Raw genomic sequence first — 21432 nt, 5'->3', positions numbered from 1 at the left:
TTTGGGGCGTTTCCTGTCGCGGGCGCTAGGCCTACCCACACAAGTGAGGTATAATTTTTATCTGGAGACTTGGGGGAACACTGGGTGGAAGGAAATTTGTGGCTCCTCTCAGATTCCAGAACTTTCTGCCACAGAAATGTGAGGAACATGTGTTTTTTTAGCCAAATTTTGAGGTTTGCAAAGGAATCTGGGTAACAGAACCTGGTCCGAGCCCCACAAGTCACCCCATCTTGGATTCCCCTAGGTCTCTAGTTTTCAGAAATGCACAGGTTTGGTAGGTTTCCCTAGGTGCCGGCTGAGCTAGAGGCCAAAATCTACAGGTAGGCACTTTGCAAAAAACACCTCTGTTTTCTTTCAAAAATTTGGATGTGTCCACGTTGCGCTTTGGGGCGTTTCCTGTCGCGGGCGCTAGGCCTTCCCACACAATTGAGGTATCATTTTTATCTGGAGACTTGGGGGAACACTGGGTGGAAGGAAATTTGTGGCTCCTCTCAGATACCCGAACTTTCTGCCACGGAAATGTGAGGAACATGTGTTTTTTTAGCCAGATTTTGAGGTTTGCAAAGGATTCTGGGTAACAGAACCTGGTCCGAGCCCCACAAGTCACCCCATCTTGGATTCCCGTAGGTCTCTAGTTTTCAGAAATGCACCGGTTTGGTAGGTTTCCCTAGGTGGCGGCTGAGCTAGAGGCCAAAATCTAAAGGTAGGCACTTTGCAAAAAACGCCTCTGTTTTCTTTAAAAAATTTGGATGTGTCCAAGTTGCGCTTTGGGGCGTTTCCTGTCACGGGCGCTAGGCCTACCCACAAAAGTGAGGTATCATCTTTATCGGGAGACTTGGGGGAACGCTGGGTGGAAGGAAATTTGTGGCTCCTCTCAGATTCCAGAACTTTCTGCCACAGAAATGTGAGGAACATGTGTTTTTTTAGCCAAATTTTGAGGTTTGCAAAGGATTCTGGGTAACAGAACCTGGTCCGAGCCCCACAAGTCACCCCATCTTGGATTCCCCTAGGTCTCTAGTTTTCAGAAATGCACAGGTTTGGTAGGTTTCCCAAGGTGCCGGCTGAGCTAGAGGCCAAAATCTACAGGTAGGCACTTTGCAAAAAACACCTCTGTTCTCTTTAAAAAATGTGGATGTGTCCACGTTGCGCTTTGGGGCGTTTCCTGTCGCGGGCGCTAGGCCTACCCACACAAGTGAGGTATCATTTTTATCGGGAGACTTGGGGGAACGCTGGGTGGAAGGAAATTTGTGGCTCCTCTCAGATTCCAGAACTTTCTGCCACAGAAATGTGAGGAACATGTGTTTTTTTAGCCAAATTTTGAGGTTTGCAAAGGATTCTGGGGAACAGAACCTGGTCCGAGCCCCACAAGTCACCCCATCTTGGATTCCCCTAGGTCTCTAGTTTTCAGAAATGCACAGGTTTGGTAGGTTTCCCTAGGTGCCGGCTGAGCTAGAGGCCAAAATCTACAGGAAAGCACTTTGCAAAAAACACCTCTGTTTTCTTTCAAATATTTGGATGTGTCCACGTTGCGCTTTGGGGCGTTTCCTGTCACGGGCGCTAGGCCTACCCACACAAGTGAGGTATCATTTTTATCGGGAGACTTGGGGGAACGCTGGGTGGAAGGAAATTTGTGGCTCCTCTCAGATTCCAGAACTTTCTGCCACAGAAATGTGAGGAACATGTGTTTTTTTAGGCAAATTTTGAGGTTTGCAAAGGATTCTGGGTAACATAACCTGGTCCGAGCCCCACAAGTCACCCCATCTTGGATTCCCCTAGGTCTCTAGTTTTCAGAAATGCACAGGTTTGGTAGGTTTCCCTAGGTGCCGGCTGAGCTAGAGGCCAAAATCTACAGGTAGGCACTTTGCAAAAAAACACCTCTGTTTTCTTTCAAAAATTTGGATGTGTCCACGTTGCGCTTTGGGGTGTTTCCTGTCATGGGCGCTAGGCCTACCCACAAAAGTGAGGTATTATTTTTATCGGGAGACTTGGGGGAACGCTGGGTGGAAGGAAATTTGTGGCTCCTCTCAGATTCCAGAACTTTCTGCCACAGAAATGTGAGGAACATGTGTTTTTTTAGCCAAATTTTGAGGTTTGCAAAGGATTCTGGGGAACAGAACCTGGTCCGAGCCCCACAAGTCACCCCATCTTGGATTCCTCTAGGTCTCTAGTTTTCAGAAATGCACAGGTTTGGTAGGTTTCCCTTGGTGCCGGCTGAGCTAGAGGCCAAAATCTACAGGTAGGCACTTTGCAAAAAACACCTCTGTTTTCTTTCAAAAATTTGGATGTGTCCACGTTGCGCTTTGGTGCGTTTCCTGTCGCGGGCGCTAGGCCTACCCAGACAAGTGAGGTATCATTCTTATCGGGAGACTTGAGGGAACGCTGGGTGGAAGGAAATTTGTGGCTCCTCTCAGATTCCAGAACTTTCTGCCACAGAAATGTGAGGAACATGTGTTTTTTTAGCCAAATTTTGAGGTTTGCAAAGGATTCTGGGTAACAGAACCTGGTCCGAGCCCCACAAGTCACCCCATCTTGGATTCCCCTAGGTCTCTAGTTTTCAGAAATGCACAGGTTTGGTAGGTTTCCCTAGGTGCCGGCTGAGCTAGAGGCCAAAATCTACAGGTAGGCACTTTGCAAAAAACACCTCTGTTTTCTTTCAAAAATTTGGATGTGTCCACGTTGCGCTTTGGGGCGTTTCCTGTCGCGGGCGCTAGGCCTACCCACACAATTGAGGTATCATTTTTATCTGGAGACTTGGGGGAACACTGGGTGGAAGGAAATTTGTGGCTCCTCTCAGATACCCGAACTTTCTGCCACGGAAATGTGAGGAACATGTTTTTTTTAGCCAGATTTTGAGGTTTGCAAAGGATTCTGGGTAACAGAACCTGGTCCGAGCCCCACAAGTCACCCCATCTTGGATTCCCGTAGGTCTCTAGTTTTCAGAAATGCACCGGTTTGGTAGGTTTCCCTAGGTGCCGGCTGAGCTAGAGGCCAAAATCTACAGGTAGGCACTTTGCAAAAAACGCCTCTGTTTTCTTTCAAAAATTTGGATGTGTCCACGTTGCGCTTTGGGGCGTTTCCTGTCACGGGCGCTAGGCCTACCCACAAAAGTGAGGTATTATTATTATCGGGAGACTTGGGGGAACGCTGGGTGGAAGGAAATTTGTGGCTCCTCTCAGATTCCAGAACTTTCTGCCACAGAAATGTGAGGAACATGTGTTTTTTTAGGCAAATTTTGAGGTTTGCAAAGGATTCTGGGTAACAGAACCTGGTCCGAGCCCCACAAGTCACCCCATCATGGATTCCCCCAGGTCTCTAGTTTTCAGAAATGCACAGGTTTGGTAGGTTTCCATAGGTGCCGGCTGAGCTAGAGGCCAAAATCTATAGGTAGGCACTTTGCAAAAAACACCTGTTTTCATTCAAAAATTTGGATGTGTCCACGTTGCGCTTTGGGGTGTTTCCTGGCGCGGGCGCTAGGCCTACCCACACAAGTGAGGTATCATTTTTATCTGGAGACTTGGGGGAACGCTGGGTGGAAGTAAATTTGTGGCTCCTCTCAGATTCCAGAACTTTCTGCCACAGAAATGTGAGGAACATGTGTTTTTTTTGCCAAATTTTGAGGTTTGCAAAGGATTCTGGGTAACATAACCTGGTCCGAGCCACACAAGTCACCCCATCTTGGATTCCCCTAGGTCTCTAGTTTTCAGAAATGCACAGGTTTGGTAGGTTTCCCTAGGTGCCGGCTGAGCTAGAGGCCAAAATCTACAGGTAGGCACTTTGCAAAAAACACCTCTGTTTTCTTTCAAATATTTGGATGTGTCCACGTTGCGCTTTGGGGCGTTTCCTGTCACGGGCGCTAGGCCTACCCACACAAGTGAGGTATCTTTTTTATCGGGAGACTTGGGGGAACGCTGGGTGGAAGGAAATTTGTGGCTCCTCTCAGATTCCAGAACTTTCTGCCACAGAAATGTGAGGAACATGTGTTTTTTTAGGCAAATTTTGAGGTTTGCAAAGGATTCTGGGTAACATAACCTGGTCCGAGCCCCACAAGTCACCCCATCTTGGATTCCCCTAGGTCTCTAGTTTTCAGAAATGCACAGGTTTGGTAGGTTTCCCTAGGTGCCGGCTGAGCTAGAGGCCAAAATCTACAGGAAGGCACTTTGCAAAAAAACACCTCTGTTTTCTTTCAAAAATTTGGATGTGTCCACGTTGCGCTTTGGGGTGTTTCCTGTCATGGGCGCTAGGCCTACCCACAAAAGTGAGGTATTATTTTTATCGGGAGACTTGGGGGAACGCTGGGTGGAAGGAAATTTGTGGCTCCTCTCAGATTCCAGAACTTTCTGCCACAGAAATGTGAGGAACATGTGTTTTTTTAGCCAAATTTTGAGGTTTGCAAAGGATTCTGGGTAACATAACCTGGTCCGAGCCCCACAAGTCACCCCATCTTGGATTCCCCTAGGTCTCTAGTTTTCAGAAATGCACAGGTTTGGTAGGTTTCCCTAGGTGGCGGCTGAGCTAGAGGCCAAAATCTACAGGTAGGCACTTTGCAAAAAACACCTCTGTTTTCTTTAAAAAATGTGGATGTGTCCACGTTGCGCTTTGGGGCGTTTCCTGTCGCGGGCGCTAGGCCTACCCACACAAGTGAGGTATCATTTTTATCTGGAGACTTGGGGGAACGCTGGGTGGAAGTAAATTTGTGGCTCCTCTCAGATTCCAGAACTTTCTGCCACAGAAATGTGAGGAACATGTGTTTTTTTTGCCAAATTTTGAGGTTTGCAAAGGATTCTGGGTAACATAACCTGGTCCGAGCCCCACAAGTCACCCCATCTTGGATTCCCCTAGGTCTCTAGTTTTCAGAAATGCACAGGCTTGGTAGGTTTCCCTAGGTGCCGGCTGAGCTAGAGGCCAAAATCTACAGGTAGGCACTTTGCAAAAAAACACCTTTGTTTTCTTTCAAAAATTTGGATGTGTCCACGTTGCGCTTTGGGGTGTTTCCTGTCACGGGCGCTAGGCCTACCCACAAAAGTGAGGTATTATTTTTATCGGGAGACTTGGGGGAACGCTGGGTGGAAGGAAATTTGTGGCTCCTCTCAGATTCCAGAACTTTCTGCCACAGAAATGTGAGGAACATGTGTTTTTTTAGCCAAATTTTGAGGTTTGCAAAGGATTCTGGGTAACAGAACCTGGTCCGAGCCCCACAAGTCACCCCATCTTGGATTCCCCTAGGTCTCTAGTTTTCAGAAATGCACAGGTTTGGTAGGTTTCCCTAGGTGCCGGCTGAGCTAGAGGCCAAAATCTACAGGTAGGCACTTTGCAAAAAAACACCTTTGTTTTCTTTCAAAAATTTTGATGTGTCCACGTTGCGCTTTGGGGTGTTTCCTGTCACGGGCGCAAGGCCTACCCACAAAAGTGAGGTATTATTTTTATCGGGAGACTTGGGGGAACGCTGGGTGGAAGGAAATTTGTGGCTCCTCTCAGATTCCAGAACTTTCTGCCACAGAAATGTGAGGAACATGTGTTTTTTTAGCCAAATTTTGAGGTTTGCAAAGGATTCTGGGGAACAGAACCTGGTCCGAGCCCCACAAGTCACCCCATCTTGGATTCCCCTAGGTCTCTAGTTTTCAGAAATGCACAGGTTTGGTAGGTTTCCCTTGGTGCCGGCTGAGCTAGAGGCCAAAATCTACAGGTAGGCACTTTGCAAAAAACACCTCTGTTTTCTTTCAAAAATTTGGATGTGTCCACGTTGCGCTTTGGGGCATTTCCTGTCGCGGGCGCAGGCCTACCCACACAAGTGAGGTATCATTTTTATCTGGAGACTTGGGGGAACGCTGGGTGGAAGTAAATTTGTGGCTCCTCTCAGATTCCAGAACTTTCTGCCACAGAAATGTGAGGAACATGTTTTTTTTTGGCCAAATTTTGAGGTTTGCAAAGGATTCTGGGTAACATAACCTGGTCCGAGCCCTACAAGTCACCCCATCTTGGATTCCCCTAGGTCTCTAGTTTTCAGAAATGCACAGGTGTGGTAGGTTTCCCTAGGTGCCGGCTGAGCTAGAGGCCAAAATCTACAGGTAGGCACTTTGCAAAAAACACCTCTGTTTTCTTTCAAAAATTTGGATGTGTCCACGTTGCGCTTTGGGGCGTGTCCTGTTGCGGGCGCTAGGCCTACCCACACAAGTGAGGTATCATTTTTATCTGGAGACTTGGGGGAACGCTGGGTGGAAGTAAATTTGTGGCTCCTCTCAGATTCCAGAACTTTCTGCCACAGAAATGTGAGGAACATGTGTTTTTTTAGCCAAATTTTGAGGTTTGCAAAGGATTCTGGGTAACATAACCTGGTCCGAGCCCCACAAGTCACCCCATCTTGGATTCCCCTAGGTCTCTAGTTTTCAGAAATGCACAGGTTTGGTAGGTTTCCCTAGGTGGCGGCTGAGCTAGAGGCCAAAATCTACAGGTAGGCACTTTGCAAAAAACACCTCTGTTTTCTTGAAAAAATTTTGATGTGTCCACGTTGCACTTTGGGGCGTTTCCTGTCACGGGCGCTAGGCATACCCACACAAGTGAGGTATCAGTTTTATCGGGAGACTTGGGGGAACGCTGGGTAGAAGAACATTTGTGGCTCCTCTCAGATTCCAGAACTTTCTGCCACAGAAATGTGAGGAACATGTGTTTTTTTAGCCAAATTTTGAGGTTTGCAAAGGAATCTGGGTAACAGAACCTGGTCCGAGCCCCACAAGTCACCCCATCTTGGATTCCCCTAGGTCTCTAGCTTTCAGAAATGCACAGGTTTGGTACGTTTCCCTAGGTGCCGGCTGAGCTAGAGGCCAAAATCTACAGGTAGGCACTTTGCAAAAAACACCTCTGTTTTCTTCCAAAAATTTGGATGTGTCCACGTTGCGCTTTGGGGCGTTTCCTGTCGCGGGCGCTAGGCCTACCCACACAAGTGAGGTATCATTTTTATCTGGACACTTGGGGGAACACTGGGTGGAAGGAAATTTGTGGCTCCTCTCAGATTCCAGAACTTTCTGCCACAGAAATGTGAGGAACATGTGTTTTTTTTGCCAAATTTTGAGGTTTGCAAAGGATTCTGGGTAACAGAACCTGGTCCGAGCCCCACAAGTCACCCCATCTTGGATTCCCGTAGGTCTCTAGTTTTCAGAAATGCACCGGTTTGGTAGGTTTGCCTAGGTGCCGGCTGAGCTAGAGGCCAAAATCTACAGGTAGGCACTTTGCAAAAAACACCTCTGTTTTCTTTCAAAAATTTGGATGTGTCCACGTTGCGCTTTGGTGCGTTTCCTGTCGCGGGCGCTAGGCCTACCCACACAAGTGAGGTATCATTTTTATCGGGAGACTTGGGGGAACGCTGGGTGGAAGGAAATTTGTGGCTCCTCTCAGATTCCAGAACTTTCTGCCACAGAAATGTGAGGAACATGTGTTTTTTTAGCTAAATTTTGAGGTTTGCAAAGGAATCTGGGTAACAGAACCTGGTCCGAGCCCCACAAGTCACCCCATCTTGGATTCCCCTAGGTCTCTAGTTTTCAGAAATGCACAGGTTTGGTAGGTTTCCCTAGGTGCCGGCTGAGCTAGAGGCCAAAATCTACAGGTAGGCACTTTGCAAAAAACACCTCTGTTTTCTTTGAAAAATTTGGATGTGTCCACGTTGCGCTTTGGGGCGTTTCCTGTCGCGGGCGCTAGGCCTACCCACACAATTGAGGTATCATTTTTATCTGGAGACTTGGGGGAACACTGGGTGGAAGGAAATTTGTGGCTCCTCTCAGATACCCGAACTTTCTGCCACGGAAATGTGAGGAACATGTGTTTTTTTAGCCAGATTTTGAGGTTTGCAAAGGATTCTGGGTAACAGAACCTGGTCCGAGCCCCACAAGTCACCCCATCTTGGATTCCCGTAGGTCTCTAGTTTTCAGAAATGCACCGGTTTGGTAGGTTTCCCTAGGTGCCGGCTGAGCTAGAGGCCAAAATCTAAAGGTAGGCACTTTGCAAAAAACGCCTCTGTTTTCTTTAAAAAATTTGGATGTGTCCAAGTTGCGCTTTGGGGCGTTTCCTGTCACGGGCGCTAGGCCTACCCACAAAAGTGAGGTATCATTTTTATCGGGAGACTTGGGGGAACGCTGGGTGGAAGGAAATTTGTGGCTCCTCTCAGATTCCAGAACTTTCTGCCACAGAAATGTGAGGAACATGTGTTTTTTTAGCCAAATTTTGAGGTTTGCAAAGGATTCTGGGTAACATATCCTGGTCCGAGCCCCACAAGTCACCCCATCTTGGATTCCCCTAGGTCTCTAGTTTTCAGAAATGCACAGGTTTGGTAGGTTTCCCTAGGTGCCGGCTGAGCTAGAGGCCAAAATCTACAGGTAGGCACTTTGCAAAAAACACCTCTGTTTTCTTTAAAAAATGTGGATGTGTCCACGTTGCGCTTTGGGGCGTTTCCTGTCGCGGGCGCTAGGCCTACCCACACAAGTGAGGTATCATTTTTATCGGGAGACTTGGGGGAACGCTGGGTGGAAGGAAATTTGTGGCTCCTCTCAGATTCCAGAACTTTCTGCCACAGAAATGTGAGGAACATGTGTTTTTTTAGCCAAATTTTGAGGTTTGCAAAGGATTCTGGGGAACAGAACCTGGTCCGAGCCCCACAAGTCACCCCATCTTGGATTCCCCAAGGTCTCTAGTTTTCAGAAATGCACAGGTTTGGTAGGTTTCCCTTGGTGCCGGCTGAGCTAGAGGCCAAAATCTACAGGTAGGCACTTTGCAAAAAACACCTCTGTTTTCTTTCAAAAATTTGGATGTGTCCACGTTGCGCTTTGGTGCGTTTCCTGTCGCGGGCGCTAGGCCTACCCAGACAAGTGAGGTATCATTTTTATCGGGAGACTTGGGGGAACGCTGGGTGGAAGGAAATTTGTGGCTCCTCTCAGATTCCAGAACTTTCTGCCACAGAAATGTGAAGAACATGTGTTTTTTTAGTCAGATTTTGAGGTTTGCAAAGGATTCTGGGTAACAGAACCTGGTCCGAGCCCCACAAGTCACCCCATCTTGGATTCCCCTAGGTCTCTAGTTTTCAGAAATGCACAGGTTTGGTAGGTTTCCCTAGGTGCCGGCTGAGCTAGAGGCCAAAATCTACAGGTAGGCACTTTGCAAAAAACACCTCTGTTTTCTTTAAAAAATTTGGATGTGTCCACGTTGCGCTTTGGGGCGTTTCCTGTCGCGGGCGCTAGGCCTACCCACACAATTGAGGTATCATTTTTATCTGGAGACTTGGGGGAACACTGGGTGGAAGGAAATTTGTGGCTCCTCTCAGATACCCGAACTTTCTGCCACGGAAATGTGAGGAACATGTGTTTTTTTAGCCAGATTTTGAGGTTTGCAAAGGATTCTGGGTAACAAAACCTGGTCCGAGCCCCACAAGTCACCCCATCTTGGATTCCCGTAGGTCTCTAGTTTTCAGAAATGCACCGGTTTGGTAGGTTTCCCTAGGTGCCGGGTGAGCTAGAGGCCAAAATCTACAGGTAGGCACTTTGCAAAAAACGCCTCTGTTTTCTTTCAAAAATTTGGATGTGTCCACGTTGCGCTTTGGGGCGTTTCCTGTCACGGGCGCTAGGCCTACCCACAAAAGTGAGGTATTATTATTATCGGGAGACTTGGGGGAACGCTGGGTGGAAGGAAATTTGTGGCTCCTCTCAGATTCCAGAACTTTCTGCCACAGAAATGTGAGGAACATGTGTTTTTTTAGGCAAATTTTGAGGTTTGCAAAGGATTCTGGGTAACAGAACCTGGTCCGAGCCCCACAAGTCACCCCATCATGGATTCCCCCAGGTCTCTAGTTTTCAGAAATGCACAGGTTTGGTAGGTTTCCATAGGTGCTGGCTGAGCTAGAGGCCAAAATCTACAGGTAGGCACTTTGCAAAAAACACCTGTTTTCATTCAAAAATTTGGATGTGTCCACGTTGCGCTTTGGGGTGTTTCCTGGCGCGGGCGCTAGGCCTACCCACACAAGTGAGGTATCATTTTTATCTGGAGACTTGGGGGAACGCTGGGTGGAAGTAAATTTGTGGCTCCTCTCAGATTCCAGAACTTTCTGCCACAGAAATGTGAGGAACATGTGTTTTTTTTGCCAAATTTTGAGGTTTGCAAAGGATTCTGGGTAACATAACCTGGTCCGAGCCCCACAAGTCACCCCATCTTGGATTCCCCTAGGTCTCTAGTTTTCAGAAATGCACAGGCTTGGTAGGTTTCCCTAGGTGCCGGCTGAGCTAGAGGCCAAAATCTACAGGTAGGCACTTTGCAAAAAAACACCTTTGTTTTCTTTCAAAAATTTGGATGTGTCCACGTTGCGCTTTGGGGTGTTTCCTGTCACGGGCGCTAGGCCTACCCACAAAAGTGAGGTATTATTTTTATCGGGAGACTTGGGGGAACGCTGGGTGGAAGGAAATTTGTGGCTCCTCTCAGATTCCAGAACTTTCTGCCACAGAAATGTGAGGAACATGTGTTTTTTTAGCCAAATTTTGAGGTTTGCAAAGGATTCTGGGTAACAGAACCTGGTCCGAGCCCCACAAGTCACCCCATCTTGGATTCCCCTAGGTCTCTAGTTTTCAGAAATGCACAGGTTTGGTAGGTTTCCCTAGGTGCCGGCTGAGCTAGAGGCCAAAATCTACAGGTAGGCACTTTGCAAAAAAACACCTTTGTTTTCTTTCAAAAATTTTGATGTGTCCACGTTGCGCTTTGGGGTGTTTCCTGTCACGGGCGCAAGGCCTACCCACAAAAGTGAGGTATTATTTTTATCGGGAGACTTGGGGGAACGCTGGGTGGAAGGAAATTTGTGGCTCCTCTCAGATTCCAGAACTTTCTGCCACAGAAATGTGAGGAACATGTGTTTTTTTAGCCAAATTTTGAGGTTTGCAAAGGATTCTGGGGAACAGAACCTGGTCCGAGCCCCACAAGTCACCCCATCTTGGATTCCCCTAGGTCTCTAGTTTTCAGAAATGCACAGGTTTGGTAGGTTTCCCTTGGTGCCGGCTGAGCTAGAGGCCAAAATCTACAGGTAGGCACTTTGCAAAAAACACCTCTGTTTTCTTTCAAAAATTTGGATGTGTCCACGTTGCGCTTTGGGGCATTTCCTGTCGCGGGCGCAGGCCTACCCACACAAGTGAGGTATCATTTTTATCTGGAGACTTGGGGGAACGCTGGGTGGAAGTAAATTTGTGGCTCCTCTCAGATTCCAGAACTTTCTGCCACAGAAATGTGAGGAACATGTTTTTTTTTGGCCAAATTTTGAGGTTTGCAAAGGATTCTGGGTAACATAACCTGGTCCGAGCCCTACAAGTCACCCCATCTTGGATTCCCCTAGGTCTCTAGTTTTCAGAAATGCACAGGTGTGGTAGGTTTCCCTAGGTGCCAGCTGAGCTAGAGGCCAAAATCTACAGGTAGGCACTTTGCAAAAAACACCTCTGTTTTCTTTCAAAAATTTGGATGTGTCCACGTTGCGCTTTGGGGCGTGTCCTGTTGCGGGCGCTAGGCCTACCCACACAAGTGAGGTATCATTTTTATCTGGAGACTTGGGGGAACGCTGGGTGGAAGTAAATTTGTGGCTCCTCTCAGATTCCAGAACTTTCTGCCACAGAAATGTGAGGAACATGTGTTTTTTTAGCCAAATTTTGAGGTTTGCAAAGGATTCTGGGTAACATAACCTGGTCCGAGCCCCACAAGTCACCCCATCTTGGATTCCCCTAGGTCTCTAGTTTTCAGAAATGCACAGGTTTGGTAGGTTTCCCTAGGTGGCGGCTGAGCTAGAGGCCAAAATCTACAGGTAGGCACTTTGCAAAAAACACCTCTGTTTTCTTGAAAAAATTTTGATGTGTCCACGTTGCACTTTGGGGCGTTTCCTGTCACGGGCGCTAGGCATACCCACACAAGTGAGGTATCAGTTTTATCGGGAGACTTGGGGGAACGCTGGGTAGAAGAACATTTGTGGCTCCTCTCAGATTCCAGAACTTTCTGCCACAGAAATGTGAGGAACATGTGTTTTTTTAGCCAAATTTTGAGGTTTGCAAAGGAATCTGGGTAACAGAACCTGGTCCGAGCCCCACAAGTCACCCCATCTTGGATTCCCCTAGGTCTCTAGCTTTCAGAAATGCACAGGTTTGGTACGTTTCCCTAGGTGCCGGCTGAGCTAGAGGCCAAAATCTACAGGTAGGCACTTTGCAAAAAACACCTCTGTTTTCTTCCAAAAATTTGGATGTGTCCACGTTGCGCTTTGGGGCGTTTCCTGTCGCGGGCGCTAGGCCTACCCACACAAGTGAGGTATCATTTTTATCTGGACACTTGGGGGAACACTGGGTGGAAGGAAATTTGTGGCTCCTCTCAGATTCCAGAACTTTCTGCCACAGAAATGTGAGGAACATGTGTTTTTTTTGCCAAATTTTGAGGTTTGCAAAGGATTCTGGGTAACAGAACCTGGTCCGAGCCCCACAAGTCACCCCATCTTGGATTCCCGTAGGTCTCTAGTTTTCAGAAATGCACCGGTTTGGTAGGTTTGCCTAGGTGCCGGCTGAGCTAGAGGCCAAAATCTACAGGTAGGCACTTTGCAAAAAACACCTCTGTTTTCTTTCAAAAATTTGGATGTGTCCACGTTGCGCTTTGGTGCGTTTCCTGTCGCGGGCGCTAGGCCTACCCACACAAGTGAGGTATCATTTTTATCGGGAGACTTGGGGGAACGCTGGGTGGAAGGAAATTTGTGGCTCCTCTCAGATTCCAGAACTTTCTGCCACAGAAATGTGAGGAACATGTGTTTTTTTAGCTAAATTTTGAGGTTTGCAAAGGAATCTGGGTAACAGAACCTGGTCCGAGCCCCACAAGTCACCCCATCTTGGATTCCCCTAGGTCTCTAGTTTTCAGAAATGCACAGGTTTGGTAGGTTTCCCTAGGTGCCGGCTGAGCTAGAGGCCAAAATCTACAGGTAGGCACTTTGCAAAAAACACCTCTGTTTTCTTTGAAAAATTTGGATGTGTCCACGTTGCGCTTTGGGGCGTTTCCTGTCGCGGGCGCTAGGCCTACCCACACAATTGAGGTATCATTTTTATCTGGAGACTTGGGGGAACACTGGGTGGAAGGAAATTTGTGGCTCCTCTCAGATACCCGAACTTTCTGCCACGGAAATGTGAGGAACATGTGTTTTTTTAGCCAGATTTTGAGGTTTGCAAAGGATTCTGGGTAACAGAACCTGGTCCGAGCCCCACAAGTCACCCCATCTTGGATTCCCGTAGGTCTCTAGTTTTCAGAAATGCACCGGTTTGGTAGGTTTCCCTAGGTGCCGGCTGAGCTAGAGGCCAAAATCTAAAGGTAGGCACTTTGCAAAAAACGCCTCTGTTTTCTTTAAAAAATTTGGATGTGTCCAAGTTGCGCTTTGGGGCGTTTCCTGTCACGGGCGCTATGCCTACCCACAAAAGTGAGGTATCATTTTTATCGGGAGACTTGGGGGAACGCTGGGTGGAAGGAAATTTGTGGCTCCTCTCAGATTCCAGAACTTTCTGCCACAGAAATGTGAGGAACATGTGTTTTTTTAGCCAAATTTTGAGGTTTGCAAAGGATTCTGGGTAACATATCCTGGTCCGAGCCCCACAAGTCACCCCATCTTGGATTCCCCTAGGTCTCTAGTTTTCAGAAATGCACAGGTTTGGTAGGTTTCCCTAGGTGCCGGCTGAGCTAGAGGCCAAAATCTACAGGTAGGCACTTTGCAAAAAACACCTCTGTTTTCTTTAAAAAATGTGGATGTGTCCACGTTGCGCTTTGGGGCGTTTCCTGTCGCGGGCGCTAGGCCTACCCACACAAGTGAGGTATCATTTTTATCGGGAGACTTGGGGGAACGCTGGGTGGAAGGAAATTTGTGGCTCCTCTCAGATTCCAGAACTTTCTGCCACAGAAATGTGAGGAACATGTGTTTTTTTAGCCAAATTTTGAGGTTTGCAAAGGATTCTGGGGAACAGAACCTGGTCCGAGCCCCACAAGTCACCCCATCTTGGATTCCCCAAGGTCTCTAGTTTTCAGAAATGCACAGGTTTGGTAGGTTTCCCTTGGTGCCGGCTGAGCTAGAGGCCAAAATCTACAGGTAGGCACTTTGCAAAAAACACCTCTGTTTTCTTTCAAAAATTTGGATGTGTCCACGTTGCGCTTTGGTGCGTTTCCTGTCGCGGGCGCTAGGCCTACCCAGACAAGTGAGGTATCATTTTTATCGGGAGACTTGGGGGAACGCTGGGTGGAAGGAAATTTGTGGCTCCTCTCAGATTCCAGAACTTTCTGCCACAGAAATGTGAAGAACATGTGTTTTTTTAGTCAGATTTTGAGGTTTGCAAAGGATTCTGGGTAACAGAACCTGGTCCGAGCCCCACAAGTCACCCCATCTTGGATTCCCCTAGGTCTCTAGTTTTCAGAAATGCACAGGTTTGGTAGGTTTCCCTAGGTGCCGGCTGAGCTAGAGGCCAAAATCTACAGGTAGGCACTTTGCAAAAAACACCTCTGTTTTCTTTAAAAAATTTGGATGTGTCCACGTTGCGCTTTGGGGCGTTTCCTGTCGCGGGCGCTAGGCCTACCCACACAATTGAGGTATCATTTTTATCTGGAGACTTGGGGGAACACTGGGTGGAAGGAAATTTGTGGCTCCTCTCAGATACCCGAACTTTCTGCCACGGAAATGTGAGGAACATGTGTTTTTTTAGCCAGATTTTGAGGTTTGCAAAGGATTCTGGGTAACAAAACCTGGTCCGAGCCCCACAAGTCACCCCATCTTGGATTCCCGTAGGTCTCTAGTTTTCAGAAATGCACCGGTTTGGTAGGTTTCCCTAGGTGCCGGGTGAGCTAGAGGCCAAAATCTACAGGTAGGCACTTTGCAAAAAACGCCTCTGTTTTCTTTCAAAAATTTGGATGTGTCCACGTTGCGCTTTGGGGCGTTTCCTGTCACGGGCGCTAGGCCTACCCACAAAAGTGAGGTATTATTATTATCGGGAGACTTGGGGGAACGCTGGGTGGAAGGAAATTTGTGGCTCCTCTCAGATTCCAGAACTTTCTGCCACAGAAATGTGAGGAACATGTGTTTTTTTAGGCAAATTTTGAGGTTTGCAAAGGATTCTGGGTAACAGAACCTGGTCCGAGCCCCACAAGTCACCCCATCATGGATTCCCCCAGGTCTCTAGTTTTCAGAAATGCACAGGTTTGGTAGGTTTCCATAGGTGCTGGCTGAGCTAGAGGCCAAAATCTACAGGTAGGCACTTTGCAAAAAACACCTGTTTTCATTCAAAAATTTGGATGTGTCCACGTTGCGCTTTGGGGTGTTTCCTGGCGCGGGCGCTAGGCCTACCCACACAAGTGAGGTATCATTTTTATCTGGAGACTTGGGGGAACGCTGGGTGGAAGTAAATTTGTGGCTCCTCTCAGATTCCAGAACTTTCTGCCACAGAAATGTGAGGAACATGTGTTTTTTTTTGCCAAATTTTGAGGTTTGCAAAGGATTCTGGGTAACATAACCTGGTCCGAGCCACACAAGTCACCCCATCTTGGATTCCCCTAGGTCTCTAGTTTTCAGAAATGCACAGGTTTGGTAGGTTTCCCTAGGTGCCGGCTGATCTAGAGGCCAAAATCTACAGGTAGGCACTTTGCAAAAAACACCTCTGTTTTCTTTCAAATATTTGGATGTGTCCACGTTGCGCTTTGGGGCGTTTCCTGTCACGGGCGCTAGGCCTACCCACACAAGTGAGGTATCATTTTTATCGGGAGACTTGGGGGAACACTGGGTGGAAGGAAATTTGTGGCTCCTCTCAGATTCCAGAACTTTCTGCCACAGAAATGTGAGGAACATGTGTTTTTTTAGGCAAATTTTGAGGTTTGCAAAGGATTCTGGGTAACATAACCTGGTCCAAGCCCCACAAGTCACCCCATCTTGGATTCACCTAGGTCTCTAGTTTTCAGAAATGCACAGGTTTGGTAGGTTTCCCTAGGTGCCGGCTGAGCTAGAGGCCAAAATCTACAGGTAGTCACTTTGCAAAAAAACACCTCTGTTTTCTTTCAAAAATTTGGATGTGTCCACGTTGCGCTTTGGGGTGTTTCCTGTCATGGGCGCTAGGCCTACCCACAAAAGTGAGGTATTATTTTTATCGGGAGACTTAGGGGAACGCTGGGTGGAAGGAAATTTGTGGCTCCTCTCAGATTCCAGAACTTTCTGCCACAGAAATGTGAGGAACATGTGTTTTTTTTGCCAAATTTTGAGGTTTGCAAAGGATTCTGGGTAACATAACCTGGTCCGAGCCCCACAAGTCACCCCATCTTGGATTCCCCTAGGTCTCTAGTTTTCAGAAATGCACAGGTTTGGTAGGTTTCCCTAGGTGCCGGCTGAGCTAGAGGCCAAAATCTACAGGTAGGCACTTTGCAAAAAACACCTCTGTTTTCTTTAAAAAATTTGGATGTGTCCACGTTGCGCTTTGGGGCGTTTCCTGTCGCGGGCGCTAGGCCTACCCACACAAGTGAGGTATCATTTTTATCTGGAGACTTGGGGGAACGCTGGGTGGAAGTAAATTTGTGGCTCCTCTCAGATTCCAGAACTTTCTGCCACAGAAATGTGAGGAACATGTGTTTTTTTTGCCAAATTTTGAGGTTTGCAAAGGATTCTGGGTAACATAACCTGGTCCGAGCCCCACAAGTCACCCCATCTTGGATTCCCCTAGGTCTCTAGTTTTCAGAAATTCACAGGCTTGGTAGGTTTCCCTAGGTGCCGGCTGAGCTAGAGGCCAAAATCTACAGGTAGGCACTTTGCAAAAAAACACCTTTGTTTTCTTTCAAAAATTTGGATGTGTCCACGTTGCGCTTTGGGGTGTTTCCTGGCGCGGGCGCTAGGCCTACCCACACAAGTGAGGTATCATTTTTACCTGGAGACTTGGGGGAACACTGGGTGGAAGGAAATTTGTGGCTCCTCTCAGATTCCAGAACTTTCTGCCACAGAAATGTGAGGAACATGTGTTTTTTTAGCCAAATTTTGAGGTTTGCAAAGGAATCTGGGTAACAGAACCTGGTCCGAGCCCCACAAGTCACCCCATCTTGGATTCCCCTAGGTCTCTAGTTTTCAGAAATGCACAGGTTTGGTAGGTTTCCCTAGGTGCCGGCTGAGCTAGAGGCCAAAATCTACAGGTAGGCACTTTGCAAAAAACACCTCTGTTTTCTTTAAAAAATGTGGATGTGTCCACGTTGCGCTTTGGGGCGTTTCCTGTCGCGGGCGCTAGGCCTACCCACACAAGTGAGGTATCATTTTTATCTGGAGACTTGGGGGAACGCTGGGTGGAAGTAAATTTGTGGCTCCTCTCAGATTCCAGAACTTTCTGCCACAGAAATGTGAGGAACATGTGTTTTTTTTGCCAAATTTTGAGGTTTGCAAAGGATTCTGGGTAACATAACCTGGTCCGAGCCCCACAAGTCACCCCATCTTGGATTCCCCTAGGTCTCTAGTTTTCAGAAATGCACAGGCTTGGTAGGTTTCCCTAGGTGCCGGCTGAGCTAGAGGCCAAAATCTACAGGTAGGCACTTTGCAGAAAAACACCTTTGTTTTCTTTCAAAAATTTGGATGTGTCCACGTTGCGCTTTGGGGTGTTTCCTGTCACGGGCGCTAGGCCTACCCACAAAAGTGAGGTATTATTTTTATCGGGAGACTTGGGGGAACGCTGGGTGGAAGGAAATTTGTGGCTCCTCTCAGATTCCAGAACTTTCTGCCACAGAAATGTGAAGAACATGTGTTTTTTTAGCCAAATTTTGAGGTTTGCAAAGGATTCTGGGTAACAGAACCTGGTCCGAGCCCCACAAGTCACCCCATCTTGGATTCCCCTAGGTCTCTAGTTTTCAGATATGCACAGGTTTGGTAGGTTTCCCTAGGTGCCGGCTGAGCTAGAGGCCAAAATCTACAGGTAGGCACTTTGCAAAAAAACACCTTTGTTTTCTTTCAAAAATTTTGATGTGTCCACGTTGCGCTTTGGGGTGTTTCCTGTCACGGGCGCAAGGCCTACCCACAAAAGTGAGGTATTATTTTTATCGGGAGACTTGGGGGAACGCTGGGTGGAAGGAAATTTGTGGCTCCTCTCAGATTCCAGAACTTTCTGACACAGAAATGTGAGGAACATGTGTTTTTTTAGCCAAATTTTGAGGTTTGCAAAGGATTCTGGGGAACAGAACCTGGTCCGAGCCCCACAAGTCACCCCATCTTGGATTCCCCTAGGTCTCTAGTTTTCAGAAATGCACAGGTTTGGTAGGTTTCCCTTGGTGCCGGCTGAGCTAGAGGCCAAAATCTACAGGTAGGCACTTTGCAAAAAACACCTCTGTTTTCTTTCAAAAATTTGGATGTGTCCACGTTGCGCTTTGGGGCATTTCCTGTCGCGGGCGCAGGCCTACCCACACAAGTGAGGTATCATTTTTATCTGGAGACTTGGGGGAACGCTGGGTGGAAGTAAATTTGTGGCTCCTCTCAGATTCCAGAACTTTCTGCCACAGAAATGTGAGGAACATGTTTTTTTTTGGCCAAATTTTGAGGTTTGCAAAGGATTCTGGGTAACATAACCTGGTCCGAGCCCTACAAGTCACCCCATCTTGGATTCCCCTAGGTCTCTAGTTTTCAGAAATGCACAGGTGTGGTAGGTTTCCCTAGGTGCCGGCTGAGCTAGAGGCCAAAATCTACAGGTAGGCACTTTGCAAAAAACACCTCTGTTTTCTTTCAAAAATTTGGATGTGTCCACGTTGCGCTTTGGGGCGTGTCCTGTTGCGGGCGCTAGGCCTACCCACACAAGTGAGGTATCATTTTTATCTGGAGATTTGGGGGAACGCTGGGTGGAAGTAAATTTGTGGCTCCTCTCAGATTCCAGAACTTTCTGCCACAGAAATGTGAGGAACATGTGTTTTTTTAGCCAAATTTTGAGGTTTGCAAAGGATTCTGGGTAACATAACCTGGTCCGAGCCCCACAAGTCACCCCATCTTGGATTCCCCTAGGTCTCTAGTTTTCAGAAATGCACAGGTTTGGTAGGTTTCCCTAGGTGGCGGCTGAGCTAGAGGCCAAAATCTACAGGTAGGCACTTTGCAAAAAACACCTCTGTTTTCTTGAAAAAATTTTGATGTGTCCACGTTGCACTTTGGTGCGTTTCCTGTCACGGGCGCTAGGCCTACCCACACAAGTGAGGTATCAGTTTTATCGGGAGACTTGGGGGAACGCTGGGTAGAAGAATATTTGTGGCTCCTCTCAGATTCCAGAACTTTCTGCCACAGAAATGTGAGGAACATGTGTTTTTTTATGCAAATTTTGAGGTTTGCAAAGGATTCTGGGTAACATAACCTGGTCCGAGCCCCACAAGTCACCCCATCTTGGATTCCCCTAGGTCTCTAGTTTTCAGAAATGCACAGGTTTGGTAGGTTTCCCTAGGTGCCGGCTGAGCTAGAGGCCAAACTCTACAGGTAGGCACTTTGCAAAAAACACCTCTGTTTTCTTTAAAAAATGTGGATGTGTCCACGTTGCGCTTTGGGGCGTTTCCTATCGCGGGCGCTAGGCCTACCCACACAAGTGAGGTATCATTTTTATCTGGAGACTTGGGGGAACGCTGGGTGGAAGTAAATTTGTGGCTCCTCTCAGATTCCAGAACTTTCTGCCACAGATATGTGAGGAACATGTGTTTTTTTTGCCAAATTTTGAGGTTTGCAAAGGATTCTGGGTAACATAACCTGGTCCGAGCCCGACAAGTCACCCGATCTTGGATTCCCCTAGGTCTCTAGTTTTCAGAAATGCACAGGCATGGTAGGTTTCCCTAGGTGCCGGCTGAGCAAGAGGCCAAAATCTACAGGTAGGCACTTTGCAAAAAAACACCTTTGTTTTCTTTCAAAAATTTGGATGTGTCCACGTTGCGCTTTGGGGTGTTTCCTGTCACGGGCGCTAGGCCTACCCACAAAAGTGAGGTATTATTTTTATCGGGAGACTTGGGGGAACGCTGGGTGGAAGGAAATTTGTGGCTCCTCTCAGATTCCAGAACTTTCTGCCACAGAAATGTGAGGAACATGTGTTTTTTTAGCCAAATTTTGAGGTTTGCAAAGGATTCTGGGGAACAGAACCTGGTCCGAGCCCCACAAGTCACCCCATCTTGGATTCCCCTAGGTCTCTAGTTTTCAGAAATGCACAGGTTTGGTAGGTTTCCCTTGGTGCCGGCTGAGCTAGAGGCCAAAATCTACAGGTAGGCACTTTGCAAAAAACACCTCTGTTTTCTTTCAAAAATTTGGATGTGTCCACGTTGCGCTTTGGGGCATTTCCTGTTGCGGGCGCTAGGCCTACCCACACAAGTGAGGTATCATTTTTATCTGGAGACTTGGGGGAACGCTGGGTGGAAGTAAATTTGTGGCTCCTCTCAGATTCCAGAACATTCTGCCACAGAAATGTGAGGAACATGTTTTTTTTGGCCAAATTTTGAGGTTTGCAAAGGATTCTGGGTAACATAACCTGGTCCGAGCCCTACAAGTCACCCCATCTTGGATTCCCCTAGGTCTCTAGTTTTCAGAAATGCACAGGTGTGGTAGGTTTCCCTAGGTGCCGGCTGAGCTAGAGGCCAAAATCTACAGGTAGGCACTTTGCAAAAAACACCTCTGTTTTCTTTCAAAAATTTGGATGTGTCCACGTTGCGCTTTGGGGCGCGTCCTGTCGCGGGCGCTAGGCCTACCCACACAAGTGAGGTATCATTTTTATCTGGAGACTTGGGGGAACGCTGGGTGGAAGTAAATTTGCGGCTCCTCTCAGATTCCAGAACTTTCTGCCACAGAAATGTGAGGAACATGGGTTTTTTTTGCTAAATTTTGAGGTTTGCAAAGGATTCTGGGTAACATAACCTGGTCCGAGCCCCACAAGTCACCCCATCTTGGATTCCCCTAGGTCTCTAGTTTTCAGAAATGCACAGGTTTGGTAGGTTTCCCTAGGTGGCGGCTGAGCTAGAGGCCAAAATCTACAGGTAGGCACTTTGCAAAAAACACCTCTGTTTTCTTTAAAAAAATTTGATGTGCCCACGTTGCACTTTGGGGCGTTTCCTGTCACGGGCGCTAGGCCTACCCACACAAGTGAGGTATCAGTTTTATCGGGAGACTTGGGGGAACGCTGGGTAGAAGAACATTTGTGGCTCCTCTCAGATTCCAGAACATTCTGCCACAGAAATGTGAGGAACATGTTTTTTTTGGCCAAATTTTGAGGTTTGCAAAGGATTCTGGGTAACATAACCTGGTCCGAGCCCTACAAGTCACCCCATCTTGGATTCCCCTAGGTCTCTAGTTTTCAGAAATGCACAGGTGTGGTAGGTTTCCCTAGGTGCCGGCTGAGCTAGAGGCCAAAATCTACAGGTAGGCACTTTGCAAAAAACACCTCTGTTTTCTTCCAAAAATGTGGA

This window comes from Pleurodeles waltl, chromosome 2_2, assembly GCF_031143425.1.
Source record: "Pleurodeles waltl isolate 20211129_DDA chromosome 2_2, aPleWal1.hap1.20221129, whole genome shotgun sequence".
NCBI classification, from domain to species: domain Eukaryota; kingdom Metazoa; phylum Chordata; class Amphibia; order Caudata; family Salamandridae; genus Pleurodeles; species Pleurodeles waltl.
The sequence above is the reverse complement of the archived record's forward strand: the minus strand, read 5'-3'. Positions refer to the sequence as shown.